This window comes from Pelobates fuscus, chromosome 5 (genome assembly GCF_036172605.1).
Source record: "Pelobates fuscus isolate aPelFus1 chromosome 5, aPelFus1.pri, whole genome shotgun sequence".
In the NCBI taxonomy this organism is placed as follows: Eukaryota; Metazoa; Chordata; class Amphibia; order Anura; family Pelobatidae; genus Pelobates; species Pelobates fuscus.
Window position 1 is genome coordinate 230,103,514 of NC_086321.1, and position 18,630 is coordinate 230,122,143.

Genomic DNA, 18,630 nt, shown 5'->3' on the forward strand with positions numbered 1-18,630 from the left:
TGTGTATTTTAGCAATAAAAGTTTTTGGGTTACTTTTTTCCTGTACCAATTCTCTTTTAATTGTATTTTATATGCACTTTTTATTACTCTTCCTGGCATTTTTATTGTATCCTGTACTCAAGCAAAGGTAGGAATTATTCCACCAACGCTGTGTTAATAGAGCAGTACCTTCTCTATATTTGTGAGTATATTTTATATATATATATATATATATATATATATAATATTTTATTATTTTTTTATTTTAGAACTCATTCTTTATATATTGAGCGCACTATTGCTGTTTTTTTTTTATATATCTTGGAACTCTAAAAACTCAAACCGGATTGACGGATGCACCCTGAGGATTGTACCCCTACCTTATCCTGATATATTAGTGAGACTTTTATATTGATCTTTTTTATATAAATATTTTATTATCCGGACGGATCAACTCCTGAGGATTACACCCCTTTTTTATTCTGCTGTCTTAGTGAAACTTTTTATTTTCTACCATTTCATATTTACATAGGCCTACTTGTTGTTGTATTATTATTTAGACGATTTGGTCTGGTATTGTTATAGATTAAGGATACTAGCCCTGGGCGCAGTCCTTACCTCCTTCACATCTTTATCTTGTTTTTATAAGGGTCTTTAGGGATTCCCTTTTTTGGGTTGCTGCCCTTCAGTTTATCTAGCGCTGACTCTTCCCCCCTGTTCTTATACATTGCATACACCTGCCTCAACGCCATTGTACCTCTCTATTTTTTTTCAGGTCCCTTCCTAACGCTTAGTTAGGGAAATCCTTCCTCTTTGGACTTGCTGCAGTGTAAGGTTAAAGGCACAGCTTAATGTTGTGGTTCTGATGTCTCTAGCCTGTCCCTGCAGTGTTAGCACAGTAAACAGTGCTTACATTGCTGCCTAGTAACACCTCTAGTGGCAGTCACTTAGATGACCACTAGAGGTGCTTCCTAGTCCAGTGCTGCACAGTGGACATCACCTACGTTCAGTGTCCTAAACTGCACTATAGTTGTAAAAAGTAGAAATCCAGGCACTCCAAATTGTTCCAACCAATAGGCAATTTTTATTGGACCCAAGAACCACACAACGTTTCGACCCCTTAGGGCCTTTGTCAAGCTACTGAACACATCTCTTTACAAACAATATATAGGTGCATAAAATAATTAACAAGTGATAAAACATGTGACTTACTACAATCAATTATATAATCAATCAATAATAGTTAAACAGTTGTCAAACATAATTATCTCTCCAATCATTGTTCCACATACTAGGGGTATAATACATCACAAGATAATTCAGTCAATAGGACACTAGATTCCTAAATTAATTAATGAGAGGATTTTTTAAATAATCTATAATGGAGCTGAATGTTTGACAACTGTGAGTGAGCTTGTTAGACCTACTAAAATAAGGTACGTTGATGATGTGGAAGGCTTATGCAATGAATTATTATATGAAGTAACTAAACCCCCATTATTTTTACATGGGTTAGGCATTTTTTAAAGAAGGCTATTGTATTCTGTGAGCTTTTAAATTGCAATTTAGTGAATGAGAAAGTGCTCTGGATCTTGTATGCTGTATGAATTGGCCCCAGCAGCACCCTTCTAATGTATGCATGTTCAGATAAGTGCAATACTCTTATTTATGATTGAGATAGATATATATATATATATATATCTTAATGTGTGTGTGTGTGTGTATGTCTCTATGACACAAAATTAAATGTGCTTTCAGAAAGCAGTGTTCCCTGTTGATATTAAAGGGACACCATAACCCCTAAAGTCTATTGTAGTGGATGTGGTGTAATGAGTCATTGAATACAGTTTTTGTGGAACTATTTTGGAGAAGTGTGGTGATAATTGGGCTCTCCCAAAGCCCAGTCTTTTGCTGCACTGATAATGCTGAAGTTCCACTTCTAAATTATGCACTCAAATCCATACTGTAATGGTGAAAGATGGGCTAAGCTGCAGTCAATGTTCATACCCATCATTGCAGTTCAAATCAGGTGAAATTATGTAAGGGTAATGCAGAAGTAAAACGTATCAGGGTGGCTGCGGCCTTTGAAGGCTGAGAGACCAATATTTTCTTGTAAAAATATCAAATGCTCTTGGGGAAAAGAAGCTAGAAAAACTGCACCCAAAGAATCATTGCCACCATAACCACTACAATAAGTTATATTTGGATGCTTGAATTGTGAAAAAAGTTAGAAATAAGATGTGAAAGTAGGAACTTCGATTTAAATGACAGGAAAAGCATCACTGTGAAAGAAAAGAAAGGGAAGAAAAAGTGTGTGACTGGTGGGTTGTTTTTTTGTGATTCTCTGTTCCTCTCTGTACACTGATATTAGATTCTTACCTTCTAAACATGTTACTGCATTCTGTTTAATAAAGTGTCTTCTTTTCCCTTTAACATTAATTTGGTATCCTTGGTTAATGCACAATTCTCTCAGACACTATTTCGAACAAGTGCAATAAACTCTTTAAAATAATAAAATGATGGCAACATACTTATCAAAGTATCTCGTGTTTTTATTTTTTATGCTATATTAAAATAGGTCTGTGGGCTAGAAACAGTTGGATTACCATCTACAAAACGGGTAAATAAACCTTAAAAATAAAAGTATTTTCTATTCAAAAACATTTATTTATTTCAACTTTGTTATTGACTGCATAAGAAAAGTGCGTATTTTTATCAAGCCATTTTTATAATGGGGATCACTTTAAATTGGTGCCCAACGCCACCTCTATGGTACGGAAACTATACCCTCACCTCTTTATGGTATGGAAACAATCTTTACTAGTTGTTAAAAATATAGTCTGGAAAATGTGGTCTGTTCAGGTAGCACACGTTTATGGTTGGGATAACTATCCAGAGGTACTGCACACAATAATAATATGGCAGAATGATTGCAGTGGCACTAGGCTTGAGCACAGTTTGGAGCCTTCCAAACCATGCATGAGGTTTCCATGCCTAGAGTAGGCAGAAAATGTCAGCAACTTTACACCTCACATTTTGTCAAGGCATGCCACTGGTCTCAGTCCCAGGCCACGCCATCATCCGCGACTCAGGACATGAGCTGATTTTCTAGACATGGAAGATTGGGTAAGTGCCGCCAGCATGAAGGTGCAGCTCCGACACAGGTAAACATTTTAGTTTTTTGTTTTTTTCTCCCCTACCTTTTTTTTTCCCTCAATTACCTTCCTCACTGAGATGCTTCTAACAATGTGTTTATGCAATTTCTTGCAGTTTAAAATACTTTTATATTTAATTTTTTATTTTTTTTATACGTTTTTGTTAAGGGCCATTTGAACTGTTTTGCCATTCCAGGTTAAAAAAAAAAAACTAAATTTTGCAGCACTCCCCTTCTGTTAAGTGTATCTTTTCCATATAAGTCACACTTCAATTTGTTTACTGTCAGGGTTATTTAGTAAAGTTAGAATGCGAAGGTTTAATGACACACACTCTGCTTTTATGCAATTCTCCCCTGCAAGGGAGACGCCCACATACAATTATACATTATCCAATAACACAATGGTTACATCCCACAGATTCCCTCCCCTTAGCCTGAGAGGTAACCCAATTATCCGTACAATTTAAACATAAATTTTACCCAACTTTCATAACTCTAAAACCATACATCCGATATTAATAACAGTTACATATTATTAATCAGCACATTCCAAATACAAACATACCCAAAAATCATATGAATCCGTTCAGCCGTTCGGGAGATAAGTATAAGTCCTTTATGACCGACCGCAGGCAACTTTCATGCCCAAAACAATTCCATGGATTTGGGCTGTGCGGTCGGTCTATTTTACACCGTGAAAACGAGCGTTCGAATCTTCGAACGGGACTTAGTCTCCAGCCGCGGTGTCGAAGTAGGTGCGAGTCAGCGGTGTTCGTGCATTTGGGTAGCCGTAAACAGTTCCATAGATTTGGCTGCACACACCGCTGACCGCGTTCGAATAAGTTAAAATGGCCGCCGCCATGTGTTCGTTTGTCGAATGGCGACGACTTCGGCACTTAGACGACTTCGACTGCATTCGAAGTGCCAGTTTAAAAGTTGTAATACAGCTCCCAAGTATTTAAAGGGCCAGGGACAGCATACAAAAATCCATTGTGCCCAAATACACTTCTTAAAGGGTTAATACACCCCAGGGCCATAGTCGCAGGGCAGGAGGCTAGCAACCAGGCTTCTCCAGTTCACAGTGGTGAGGTTGGTTCCGCCACATTTCTCCCCTTTACCATCCAGACTAACAGGGTATCTGACCTCCTGTCGGTCAGTGCCCTGGTTAGTCCAGCAACCCACCCACAGAACACAATCAGCAGTACAGCCCACCCACAAGAAAGAGGTACTACACCTGGGGTAGTGGGTAGCTTGTACATGTCCAGGAACTCCACCTCTGCTCTGGGGGTTACTGGCACTCCGGATCGGTGGTTTGCTCAATGGGCAGAGACCAGCGGTACTCTGCCCTGCTGCCAGCGCTACCATGGGAGTAGCCTGGTTGGAGCCCAGTTGAGGAAACGTCGTAGGCGGCTCCTCACTCTGGACCTGGTGTTGCTGCTGGAGGGGAAGACCGGCTGTCTCCCCTTTGGATAAACAGCCCTGCTGCAGGGGGACAGGTCCTACCGTCCCTACCCCCTGTGGTTTGGGCACAGAGACCACGGTCCCATCTGCACCGGTGTGGGGCTTATCTCCCCTTGGTGGGCTAGGCTGCCGCTGGGGAGGGGGGACGAGGTTCTCCCCTCCCAGTAGACGACTCTGCCGCTGGGAAGCAGGACCGACTGTCCGTACTCCTTGTAGCTTGGGTGCAGAGACCATGGTCCCATCTGCGCCAGTGGGGAACTTAGTGTCTCCCCTTGGTGGGCTAAGTTGCCGCTGGGGAGAGGGGGTAACAAGCTCCTCTCCCTTACACACTTTCAGCCGCTGGGGAGGGGAGACACTGCTCTCCACTCCCTGCATTTCACACTGCCACTGGGGATCTGAGCCGACCGCCCAGCATCCCTGTAGCTCACCCTGCCGCTGGGGAGGGAGGACGCTGCTCTCCTCTCCCTGCAATGTACACTGCCGCTGGGGAGGGGAGACGGTGCTCTCCACTCCCTGCACTTCACACTGCCGCTGGGGATCTGGGCCGACTGGTAGAGAGACCGCCGTCCCATCTCCACCTGCCATCTGTGGGTCTTCCCAGGACCAATCTATGAGGTCCCTCATTTCTGGGGCTGGTTGGGGAGTAGATGGTACAGACCCCAGGTCTCCTGGTGATGGGCTTAGTTGTTGGGGAGAGAGACCATTTGTCTCTGCTCCCTGTAGGACACTCTGCCGTTGGGGAGGGAGGATGCTGCTCTCCACTCCCAGTAGTTTGGGCGCAGAGACTACAGTCCCATCTGCGCTGGTGGGGGGCTTAGGATCTCCCCTTGGTAAACTACACTGCGCATTGGGTAAACCTGCTGACGGCTGCCAAGCATGGAATGCGTGGCTCTGCAGAGGATTTGTTGACACCGCCACGACTTGCAGGCAGGCCTGCTGTCACCTCCTCTACTCCTCCTACTCCATCCTCTTCCATAACCTCCTCGGCTGAGTCCTCTTCTGCTGCTGCATCTTGCTCCACATCAACGGCACCCACCCAGCTCCCCAGGTACTATTCCACATCCCGGATACGGCAGTGTCACGCCGTCTTGGGTTTGACTTGCTTGAAAGCAGAGAGTCACACCGGACAAGCACTCCTGTACGCCCTGAACGCACAGGTGGAAAAGTGGCTGACTCCACAGCAACTGGATATCGGCAAAGTGGTTTGTGACAACGGAACAAATTTGTTGGCGGCATTGAAGTTGGGCAAGTTGACACATGTGCCCTGCATGGCACATGTGTGTAATCTGATCGTACAACGCTTTGTGCATAAGTACACAGGCTTACAGGACGTCCTGAAGCAGGCCAGGAAGGTGTGTGGCCATTTCAGGCGTTCTTACACGGCCATGGCGCACTTTGCAGATATCCAGCGGCGAAACAACATGCCAGTGAGGCGCTTGATTTGCGACAGCCCGACACATTGGAATTCAACACTCCTAATGTTCGACCGCCTGCTCCAACAAGAAAAAGCCATTAATGAATATTTGTATGACCTGGGTGCTAGGACAGCCTCTGGGGAGCTGGGATTTTTTTTGCCACGTTACTGGACGCTCATGCGCAATGCCTGTAGGCTCATGCGTCCTTTTGAGGAGGTGACAAACCTAGTCAGTCGCACCGAAGGCACCATCAGCGACATCATACCATTTGTTTTCTTCCTGGATCGTGCCCTGCGAAGATTGCTGGATCAGGCCATAGATGAGCGTGAAGAGGAAGATTTGTGGTCACCATCACCACCAGAAACAGCCTTATCAGCATCGCTTGCTGGACCTGCGGCAACGCTGGAAGAGGATTGTGAGGAAGAGGAGTCAGAGGAGGAATGTGGCTTTGAGGAGGAGGAGGAGGAGGAAGACCAACCACAACAGGCACACAGTGCTTGTTGTCACCTATCTGGTAACCGTGGTGTTATACGTGGCTGGGGGGAAGAACATACCTTCATTGAGATCACTGAGGAGGAGGAACGGGAAATGAGTAGCTCGGCATCCAACCTTGTGCAAATGGGGTCTTTCATGCTGTCGTGCCTGTTGAGGGACCCTCGTATAAAATGGCTGAAGGAGAACGACCTGTAGTGGGTGTCCACGCTACTAGACCCCCGGTATAAGCAGAAAGTGGCGGAAAGGTTACCGAATTACGGCAAGTCGGAAAGGATGCAGCAGTTCCAAAATCAATTAAAAAGTATGCTTTACACAGCGTATAAGGGTGATGTCACAGCACAACGGGAATCTAACAGGGGAAGAGGTGAAAGTCATCCTCCTCCTCCCACGACCACGCCAGCAAGGACAGGACGCTTTAAAGACATGTTGTTGATGGAGGACATGCAGAGCTTTTTAAGTCCTACGCATCGCCACAGCCCTTCGGGATCCACCCTCAGAGAACGACTCGACCGACAGGTAGCAGACTACCTCACCTTAACTGCAGATATCGACACTCTGAGGAGCGATGAACCCCTTGACTACTGGGTGTACAGGCTTGACCTGTGACCTGAGCTATCCCAATTTGCGATAGAACTTCTGGCCTGCCCCGCTTCAAGTGTCCTGTCAGAAAGGACCTTCAGTGCGCAGCAGGAGGTATTGTCACTGAGAAGAGAAGTCGCCTAGGTCAAAAAAGTCTAGATTACCTCACCTTTATTAAGATGAATGAGGGATGGATCCCGAAGGGACTGACGGTGGGCGATCCATTCGACTAAAAAAGGCCTGATGAGATAAGCTGCCTTGGGCTAAAAATGGTCCACATGCTGCTGTATTTTAGCTCTGAGTGCCGGTTGACTTGCGTGACTTATCCGCCACCAACTAGGGTTCAAGCCGCAATGTTTTAGGGCACTTTCTGCCTGGGAAACAAACGTAAATTTTTCTGGCCACTGCTATAGCAGCGGCTGCAACAATACCTAATTTTTCAGGCATGTGTACATGCCTAATTTTTCGGGCCTCTGGTGCTGCACTGTGGCTTCAAAAACCAAAGCAAAAAAAAGGCACATAACAGGGATTAAACTGATAGGAATAGTACTACTTAGCACAAAACTCCTATCTGGTGGCACATTAGAGTGCACGCGCAGTGCCCCAAATTTGAAGTAGGAGGACCGACCAAGCATCTTTTTCCATCTCCCGCTTCCTAAAATCGATGCCATAAACACGTCCCCTGATAGGGAGCCAGCTCGTTATTCTCTTGGGCGCCAGCTCGTTATTCTCTTTTTCACTTCACTAGAGACACTTTACTGCACTATGGGCACTTAGACCCACTCTTTGTCTTGCACAGTGTTATTCCTAGCCAGCATCTGTGATGGGAAATCAGGCAGTCATCTAAACGTTTAGATTGAGCTTTAGCTTAGAACACCCTTGAAGGTGTTTAAGGAGATTAGGGCTAGTTTAGAGGACCTCTCTTTATAGCCCTTCTACCTATCCAGCATTTCTGGAAACTAGCTAAGAGAAAGGGTGGCTGTGTGTCTGTGATACATTTAACTTTAAATCACCTTATTGACACTTTATCACTCCGGTCTCCATACTCTCTGCCTATACCCATCTATTTAGAGGGAATGTCCTTGCCCCTGCCAATATTATATAATAGGTAATAGTATTACCATTATTACACAATTAGCCACTATAGGGGAATCAGTATAGTATCCCTTTGTTATTTATAAATGATACAATAAAGACTTTTGTCCATTACTCAATTTACTTTAACAAAGGGTACTAACCACAGTATTACTAAGCATTACTCTGCTTTCACGTTCTCCTTCTATTATACACCTATGCTCACTAGAATTTGTAGGCATCACTTTATTATAGTTGTCTAACCTTTTCCTATGCCAGTTTTATATCTCCTTCTTGGGAGATTTTTTCTTTTTTCAGTTTATTAGCATACTTTCGGGGACCATTGGTGTTGTACGTGGCTGGGTGGAGGAAGAGACCTTCAATGACATCAGTGAGGACAAGGAACGGACATGGCTAGCTTGGTATCCAACTTTGTGCAAATGGGGAGTTTGCGGTTGTGCAAATGGACTGTTTGCAGTTGTTTGCGGTGCGTTAAACAGGGAGTTTGGTCTGTCACTGTGAAGCGGGCGTAACCCTTACACTACCTGATCGATACAACATCATACAGTAGGTCCCCCCCCCTCATTATTTTTATGGCCCCCACCCACCGCTCACGGGTGGGGGCGGGCGGGAGGACAGTAGGTCCCCCCCATTGTGATTTATGGCCCCCACCCACCGCGCAAGGGTGGGGGCCAGGGGGGAGGCCAGTAGCCCCCCCCCCTTATCCTTATTTACTGAATATTCCCCTGTATAACAATGTTTGGCATTTAGTGAATATTCCCAATTCTGCTCTGTGTCAGTGTGTATCAGGGTCTCTGAGGACAGGTGTCAATCCATATCTGCCAAGTGACCCTATGTAGGGGGAACAGTCTCTATTCTGCTCTGTGTCAGTTTGTATCAGGGTCTCTGAGGACAGGTGTCAATCCATATCTGCCAAGTGACCCTATGTAGGGGGAACAGTCTCTATTCTGCTCTGTGTCAGTTTGTATCAGGGTCTCTGAGGACAGGTGTCAATCCATATCTGCCAAGTGACCCTATGTCGGGGGAACAGTCTCTATTCTGCTCTGTGTCAGTGTGTATCAGGGATCCTTAGGATAGGTGTCAATCCATATCTGCCAAGTGACCCTATGTAGGGGGAACAGTCCCTATTCTGCTCTGTGTCAGTGTGTATCAGGGACTCTGAGGACAGGTGTCAATCCATATGTCAAGGTGTCAATATGTCATATGTCAGGTGTCAATCCATATCCATTGTGATTTAGGAATGTTAGGTGATTTATGCCCTTTATGGATTAAAACCAGACTCTGCATCAACTGTGTAATTTTCCATGGGAGTTTTGCCATGGATCCCTCTCCGGCATGCCACAGTCCAGGTGTTAGTCCCTTTCAAGCAACTTTTCCATCACTATTGTGGCCAGAAAGAGTCCCTGTGGGTTTTAAAATTCGCCTGCCCATTGAAGTCTATGGCGGTTCGCCGGTTCGCGAACGTTTGCGGAAGTTCGCGTCTGCCGTTCGGGAACCGAAAATTTTGTGTTCGCGACATCACTAATACACACACTAGATCCATTTATACACTCTGAATCCAATATATATATATATATATATATATATATATATATATATATATATATATATATATACCAAAAATTGAAGACAGGAGCTCTCTCTGGGAATTTCAAATATGTATTTTCAGAAAATCACCACCTCTACATCAACGTTTCGACCCTTCTGGGCCTTTATCAAGATCTTGATCTTGAATCATCTTGATAAAGGCCCAGAAGGGTCGAAACGTTGATGTAGAGGTGGTGATTTTCTGAAAATACATATTTGAAATTCCCAGAGAGTGCTCCTGTCTTCAATTTGTGGTTTATATGTGTGCTGGGATGCACCCGGGTATAAGTCTGTGGATTATTACTTTATTGAAGGTTGAGTGCCAGAGGTTGGATCTTTATATATATATATATATATATATATATATATATATATATATATATATATATATATATATATATATATATATACACTCACTAGATCTCCTACACATTCTGGGTCCTTCAAACACACACTAGACTCCTGTATACACACACACTGCACCATCTACACACACACACACTACATTCCTAAAATACACACTCTGGATCCCTTATAAACACACTAGATTCATTGTAAACAAACACATACTACACCCCTAAACTCACACTCTCTACAACCTCACACACTTACTACATCCCCTATACACACATTCTCTACAGCCCTTAGCCACATATGCATTACATTACACCACAAACACAACACGACTAAAACCGACTTTATTACACAATACCACACCACAATCAGCTCACTCTACATACACACAATCCCACAAGCAGACTCCAAACACATGCACAATACTCTTTCCTGGCCCTTTTGTCTCCTGGTATCCATATATAGAGACACCAGAGACAAGTTGCAAGGAAACACAGCGCAGCATGTTATTAAATTTGCTTGCGCTGTGCAGAACAAATACAGGGCCCTTTTCTCATGCTAGTCCTCTTAAGCAGAACTCTGTGCATGGTCTGCCCTGGAAGAACATTGAACCAACATGCTCACTTTGAGAGGGGGCGTGTTTGTCATTGATGATGACGAAACACACCCTCTCTGCCCCGTCCCCTTATTAGTGGGCCGCTGTGATAAAAAAATGCCCGGGTCGAATTTTTCTCCCAGTCTGGCCCTGCATCCAGGGTGTCCACTCCTTGTGTCAGGAAGGAATGTGAGGTTTGCATTTGCTGCACAGTGTCCTCCACGGCTACCAGGCCTTGCTTGAGGTCAATCACATCTTCCTCAGTGGCCTGTATGCGGTCTGTGACAGCCTGGACCTCAAGCAAGGCAATTACTGAGGCAATGTCAGCATCAAACAGATGCCTATTCTGTCAGAGAGGTCAGATATGTCTTTTTTAGTGGCAGGCGTCAGGTTGTGGGACTCACTTGTGGAGGCCGCTACAACGGGTTGCGTGCTTTCCTTCCCGCTCCCCTGTTCATCTTCAGAGGACTCTCTGTTGGCTGAGTGAGCTGGAGGAGCTGAGTGCTCTGCCGGTCTGGACCTTGAGCATTTGAGGAGTGCCCCGATATCTCTCGCCTCTTGTTGTGGCGCCGTGGTCGGTTTCTGCGTCTTCCGACCAATGGTTGCAGTTTCTAGGTCTCTCCGATGGGGATACAGGTATTCACGCCAGTCAGCCAAAGCAAGGATCTTTGGTCACACAAGCGAAGATGCATTTTGCCATCCCCTCTCCTGTATACACACATTCCAATTTTTTTTTTTTTTTTTTTTTAAACTACTTGACAATCTTTTAGAAATGTAATAAGGCCACCCTGTCACTCTATTACCTTAGACCATATGGTTAGGCTTCCAGGCCGAAGTGTCTGCCGGGTCTTGTGGGATGGCGCAGTGGCCGATCCGGATTGAGAGGGCAAGAGCGTGGTCAGCGGGAGTTCCCCCACCTGCGGCAAGCACTTTTGGTTGGTGATCAGCCAATATTGTCACTGTTTTTCAGTGTTTTGGGAGATTTGTGCACAGAGCTGTAAAAGATGGCGTCTGAGCTGTACACCCTGTTCCAAATTATCATGCAAATTATATTTTTCTCATTTACCTAAATAATTGATGTAAATAGCAGTCAGCATAATTCTCATGTTATCAACTATTAAGAGTACAATTCAAATTTTATTGAACAAACCTAATAACAGTATTTTTTTTTAAACATAAAAAAATTACAATGCACTGTTCCAAATTATTACGCACAGTAAGTTTCAAAACACTTTATAGGTTGTAAAGAACTGAAAATTGTCATCTGTTGTGTTTGCAGCATATTTACTGAAATCAAAAGCTATTTCAATCAAACTTATAACATTTTAACTTTTTAAACATTTTAACAGGTCACGTTACATTTTAACATAGGACCCCTTATTTGATAGCAGCTTCACAAGTCTTGCATCCATTGAACTTGTGAGTTTTTGGACAGTTTCTGCTTGAATTTTTTTGCAAGATGTCAGAATAGCCTCCCAGAGCTGCTGTTTGGATGTAAACTGCCTCCCACCCTCATAGATCTTTTGTTTGAGGATGCTCCAAAGGTTCTCAATACGATTGAGGTCAGGGGAGGATGGAGGCCACACCATGACTTTCTCTCCTTTTATCCCCATGGCAGCCATTGATGCAGAGATATTCTTTGCAGCATGAGATGGTGCATTGTCATGCATAGTTCTTCCTTCTGTGCCAGAGAAGAAAGTGGTCAGTCAGAAACTCCACATACTTTGCAGAGGTCATCTTTACACCTTTGGGGACCCTAAAGGGGCCGACCAGCTCTCTTCCAATGATTCCGGCCCAAAACACGACTGCACCACCGCCTTGCTAACGTCGCAGCCTTGTTGGAACAGGGTGGCCGTCCACCAACCATCCACTACTCCATCCATCTGGACCATCCAGGGTTGCACGGCACTCATCAGTGAACAGGACTGTTTGAAAATTAGTCTTCGTGTATTTTTCTGCTAAATGCAGCTGTTTCTGCTTGTGAGCATTGGCTAGTTGTGGCCGAATAGAAGGTTTATGCACAGTTGCAAGACTCTGGAGGACTCTACACCTTGATGTCCGTGGGACTCCAGAGGCACCAGCAGCTTCAAATATCGGTTTGCTGCTATGTAATGGTATTTTAGCAGCTGCTCTCGATCCGATGCATGGATCTGGCAGAAATCTTCCTCAATGTGCCTTTAGCTACACAAACCAGTCTGTGCTCTGAATCAGCCACAAATCTCTTAATAGTGCGATGATCACGCTTAAGTTTTCATGAAATATCTAATGTTCTCATACCTCGTCCAAGGCATTGAACTATTTCACTCTTTTCGGCAGCAGAGAGATCCTTTTTCTTCCCCATATTGCATGAAAATGGTGCTCTGCTTAATAATGTGGAACACCCTCCTTTAGTAGTTTTTCCTTAAATTGGGCTCACCTGGCAATCTAATTATCACAGGTGTCCGATATTGTTTTCAGTGATCAAAAGAGCCCTGAGACACAATGCCATCCATGAGTTAAACTGAAAAACAAAATATTTAATCTTTGTGACACTTAAATAGAATTTGCATAATAATTTGGAACACGGTGTAGCTGTGCCAAGCCCTGCCCTTTTTTTTTTATTTTTATTAACACATCTGGGTGACCAGTTGACTGTGCTAGTTGCATGTAAACATTAAAGGGACACTATAGGGTCAAGAACACAAACATGTATTCCTGACCCTAGCCCTCCCCCCCCCCCCCCCCGACCCCTTCTGGTCTCCCTAAATATAGTAATATCTTACTTGTATTCAAGTCTACTGCTGCTGGCTCTGCCCCTGTCTGCCTCAGACCTGCCCCTGTCTGCTGACATCATCAGAAGTGGTGGTCTGAACCAATCACAATGCTTCCCTATAGGACTGGCTGAGACTGTCAAGGAGGCAGATCAGTGGCAGAGCCGGCAAACACAGCCATGTCCAGTCAGCATCTGCTCATAGAGATGAATTGAAACAATGCATCCCTATGAGGAAAGTTCAGTGTCGGCATGCAGAGGGAGGAAACACTGAATGGCAGTGCTGCTTACTCTGCAGCACTGCCCAACAAAGCAGCCTTAACAGCCATCTTAGGAGTAGTGGCCCGTGGAGTTATCACTAGGCTGTAATGTAAACACTGCATTTTCTCTGAAAAGACAGTGTGTACAGAAAAAAGCCTGAAGACAATGATTCTACTCACCAGAACAAATGCAATAAGCTGTAGTTGTTCTGGTGACTATAATGTCCCTTTAAAAGCAGTGTTATACGGGGGCAGAGCCAGCGCCCGAGCAAACAAGACACTCATCTCTGCAGCTCCGAGCATTGCCCGGAATTACCCGCTCTGAAACCGTCCACACTGACCAACAGTGCCTTAAAAGAGACCCAAGGACTCCCGACACCATGGGGAACAAAAGCAAGAAACAGCAAGCAGATCCGGGGACCAGCTCCGGAGCTTTCCTCTGCACGGCCTGAGAATACCAAGATGGCGCCTGAGGCCTATACCATGCAATCTTCGGACGAGGACAGTATCTATGCCGAGCCTGCCATACAGAACCGGCTAGACAGACACTCCAAAGACCCCTGGATATAGGAGACCCCTTCCACCAAGGCTCATATAAAGACCCTGATGCAGGACATTAAGTCCATGTTTCAAGCAGACATGGCGCTAGTTTCCACACTCACCAACAGGGTGGCAGGGGTTGAGGAAAGCATGGGATGCGTTAGGCTAGCACAAAATGCCACCGACACAGCATTGAGCTCCCTGAGAAAACAATGTGCCGACCAGCAAGCACAATTGGTCAGCATGGAAGAAACAACCAAGGCAAGGAACATGAGAGTCCGGGGTGTACCAGAGACATTTTCTTGCACCGAATTGCCACATTTTTTATGGAGGCTCATAGCCACCTTATTGACGCTGCGTCAAGCCAAACAGGTGATGATTGATACATGCTTCAGGCTCACTAGGGCTAATACAGCGCCCCGAGAGGGACCTGATGACGTGCTAATCAAATTTATACTAGACTCTGACCGGTGTATACTTATGGGGGCCACAAGAGGCACCAACAAAGTACCATTTGAAGGAGCGCAATTGTCATTCTGCAAAGATCTCTCAAGACATACCATGATATGGAGGAAGTCTTTCCGGCAGGTCACCCAGCCACTCCATGAACAAGCCATTCCTTACAAGTGGGGCCCACACCGACTACAGGTGGATAAGGTGGGCAAGACGTACAAGCTAACACACACCTCCGAGATACCAACCTTCCTTCAATCACTTAGCCTACCAACACCGACGGCACAGGAGGCACCTCGACCAACCTGGACTTTTGCAGAAATTACCCCCTTTGTGCTTAGAGGAGCGACCCTGAAAACAGCCGCATTACCTACCTGATAACGCTGTAGATGAACATGTTCCCCTTCTCTCTCTCTCTCTCTACCTTTCTATATGTTGCAATAACAGAGGGAACATTGAAAACTCTTACGGACTGCAACAGCCCTTTACCACTGGCTCCGTATGCTGCCAATTAGCTCACTAAGTTCAGCTTTTCACCCCCCACCTTATATTGGAGTGTGAGAAGCAACCCTCGTTTTGGCTTACCATAGGCATCTCTCCGCCCACACTGCAAGCCACCCTGTCCTTCAAACCCTGCTATGCCACTAAGCCAAAGCAGAGGCAAGTTATGGAAAGACCCCCACCAGCAAACTACATGCCCTTAGATTAAGCAAGAGCGGGCTGAACAGCTCATATATAAAAATTAAAATTGGGTGGCTCCCAGGCATTTATCAAAATCTGTTCTTATGCCTATGTTACAATGCCAATTACATGTGACAATGTTATGATGATGCAATACCCACAAAATAAAGAATTAAAATAAAATAAAATAATAAAACAGTGTTAGACATCATGTTACATTTTTAGGTATCCATGACCAGCACTTTATAACTAGTGTCTGTATTACATCTTAACCACTAGATGGTGCTAGAGATTTATTTACAATTTTCTCCCACAAATTATAACACATCTGTTACAGAAAGTTAGGACAGGCAGAATATTTTAAATTTGTAAAATACCGTATATACTCGAGTATAAGCCGACCCGAATATAAGCCGAGGCCCATAATTTTACCCCAAAAAACTGAGAAAACTTATTGACTCGAGTATAAGACTAGGGTGGGAAATGCAGCAGCTGCTGGTAAATTTCTAAATAAAATTAGATCCTAAAAAAATTACATTAATTGAATATTTATTTACAGTGTGTGTATATAATGAATGCTGTGTGTGTATGAGAATGCAGTGTGTGTATGAGAATGCAGTGTGTGTGTGTATGAATGCTGTGTGTATGAGTGCAGTGTGTGTATGAATGCTGTGTGTATGAGTGCAGTGTGTGTATGAATGCTGTGTGTATGAGTGCAGTGTGTGTGTATGAGAATGCTGTGTGTATGAATGCTGTGTGTGTATGAGTGCAGTGTGTGTGTGAGTGCAGTGTGTGTGTATGAGTGCAGTGTGTGGAATGCAGAGTGTGATGCAGAGCCTTGGTGGGGGGTGGGCATTTTTATTTTTTAATTATTATTTTAATATTTTTTTGTTTCATTACATTTTTTTATTATTATTTTTTTATTTTTTATTTTATTATTTTTATTTTTTTATTTTTATTTTTTTATTATTATTAATATATATACATTTTTTCCCCCTCCCTGCTTGCTAGCTGGCCAGGGAGGGGGGCTCTCCTTCCCTGGTGGTCCAGTGGATGGGCACTGTGTAGGAGGGGGCTGTGGGGGCTGCAGAGAGATGTTACTTACCTTTCCTGCAGCTCCTGTCAGCTCTCTCCTCCTCCGCCGGTCCGTTCAGCACCTCGGTCAGCTCCCAGTGTAAATTCTCGCGAGATTTACACTGTGAGCTGACAGAAGAGCTGAACGGACCGGCGGAGGAGGAGAGAGCTGACAGGAGCTGCAGGAAAGGTAAGTAACATCTCTCTGCAGCCCCCACAGCCCCCATTGTCTGTATTATGGCAATGCAAATTTCCATAATACAGACTCTTACTCGAGTATAAGCCGAGTTGGGGTTTTTCAGCACAAAAAATGTGCTGAAAAACTCGGCTTATACTCGAGTATATATGGTATGTTACAAAAAGGTGAGAAATATATAAGAAAAAATTTGATCAGATGGATGACTACTTTTATAAATAATAAGGGAACTTTGCATGGATCTAGTATTAAAACCAAGTTTATTTTTTGAATGGAGGTACTGTAAGGAGTTTATGTTCTTGTTCTCCAAATGTCCTTTTAGCATTTTAAGCCCTTAACCCCTTAAGGACACATGACATGTGTGACATGTCATGATTCCCTTTTATTCCAGAAGTTTGGTTCTTAAGGGGTTAAAGATGGAGTCAATTGTACAAGTTCTGATCACAACAAAACTTAAACAAAACCTGAAATTTGCGCTATGTCTGTTCAACCATAATTTACCTCTTTCATATGAAGTGCACCTTAATTATTATAGTATTTTGTTCAGGAGAAACCGGGCTTTCATTTCACACCAACTATTTATATAGGAAGCATAATTTAATATGAATTATGCATGGCATTTTAACTGTGAATGTCAGAATACTGTTGACTTTTTCTGCCGTAAAAAAAACATATTTGTATTCAGCAATGTCATACAAGTACACCAGTACTCCCATGTACAGATGTAATGAAGTTTTGGAGAGCTACATGGTTAAATATAGAGCTTTCCCCTTTTTCATTTTCACTCATTGAAAATTGCCCAATTAGTTTGCTGGGCCTATCTTGCCTTTGAGAACGTATGGAAGCCCAGGAATGAAAATGAACTCCATCATGGCAAACCATTTGCAAAAGTAGACAACCCAGGCTATTCAAAATGGGGTATATTCAGTCTTGTGTAGTAGCGACTTAGTCAATAACATTGGCCAAAGTTAGCGTTCATATTTGTTTTTTGCATTTTCACACAAAATTTGCACTTGCATTGATATCATCACTGTAATTTTAATTTTTTTTTCCGCAAATCACATAAAATACATCAGACAAAAGACATAAATACATACACATACCTTCGTATATTGGCGTTAAAAACACAGCTCCAAAAATAGCTATCATGCCATATCTCTATCATATTTAGAGAGGTATATTGTCTATTTCCTCAATACCACCAGAAAACCCTGGATCTATACCTATCCTCTGCTCTACTTCATACAGAAGATAAAAAGGAATATATATATATGAGAGAGAGAGAGAGAGAGTAAGAAAAGTTAGTTTAACTCTGTATCTTTTAAATTATCTTATTATTACACCAGTATCTGCATGAAGGTACCAATATCGAAGAAAAAAAAAATACACTGTTCCGAGAGTCGAGAGGAGGAGGGCTGGTCGTGCGGGCACAGACTTCTCTACATCTATGGATCTATAGGTCCAGGGTTTAGAACATAATTATCCCATATTGACCATCTATATTTCGGGACATTATAAATCCCCTCAAACCTATAATTCAGATCACGGGCTCTATTTCTCTTTCTCCCTTCCATTTTAACGCCATAAGCCATTTGGCAACCATAAAAGACTGTAATAGGAAACTTTTCACTAGGCATGTGCATGGGGAAAATTTTCGGTTCGGTTCGGCATTCCGAAATTCGGGGAATTTTGGTACTTCGGAAATTTGGCAATTTCGGGACTTCGGGACTTCTATTGCAGCCGCTTAGTAGATAACTCCCTAATTCCCACGGTATTAGGGAGTTATCTACCAAAAGGCTGAAAGACCTAAATTGGTCTTTCAGCCAAATTTACTAATACTAAGTAAAAATTACTTAGTATTAGTAAATTTTGCCCCTACTCGCTATACCGCGAGTAGGGGCATGTCTAATAAACAGTGAGGCTGCTCACTGTTTAAAAAAAAAAAAATAGGGTCCCTATTGCC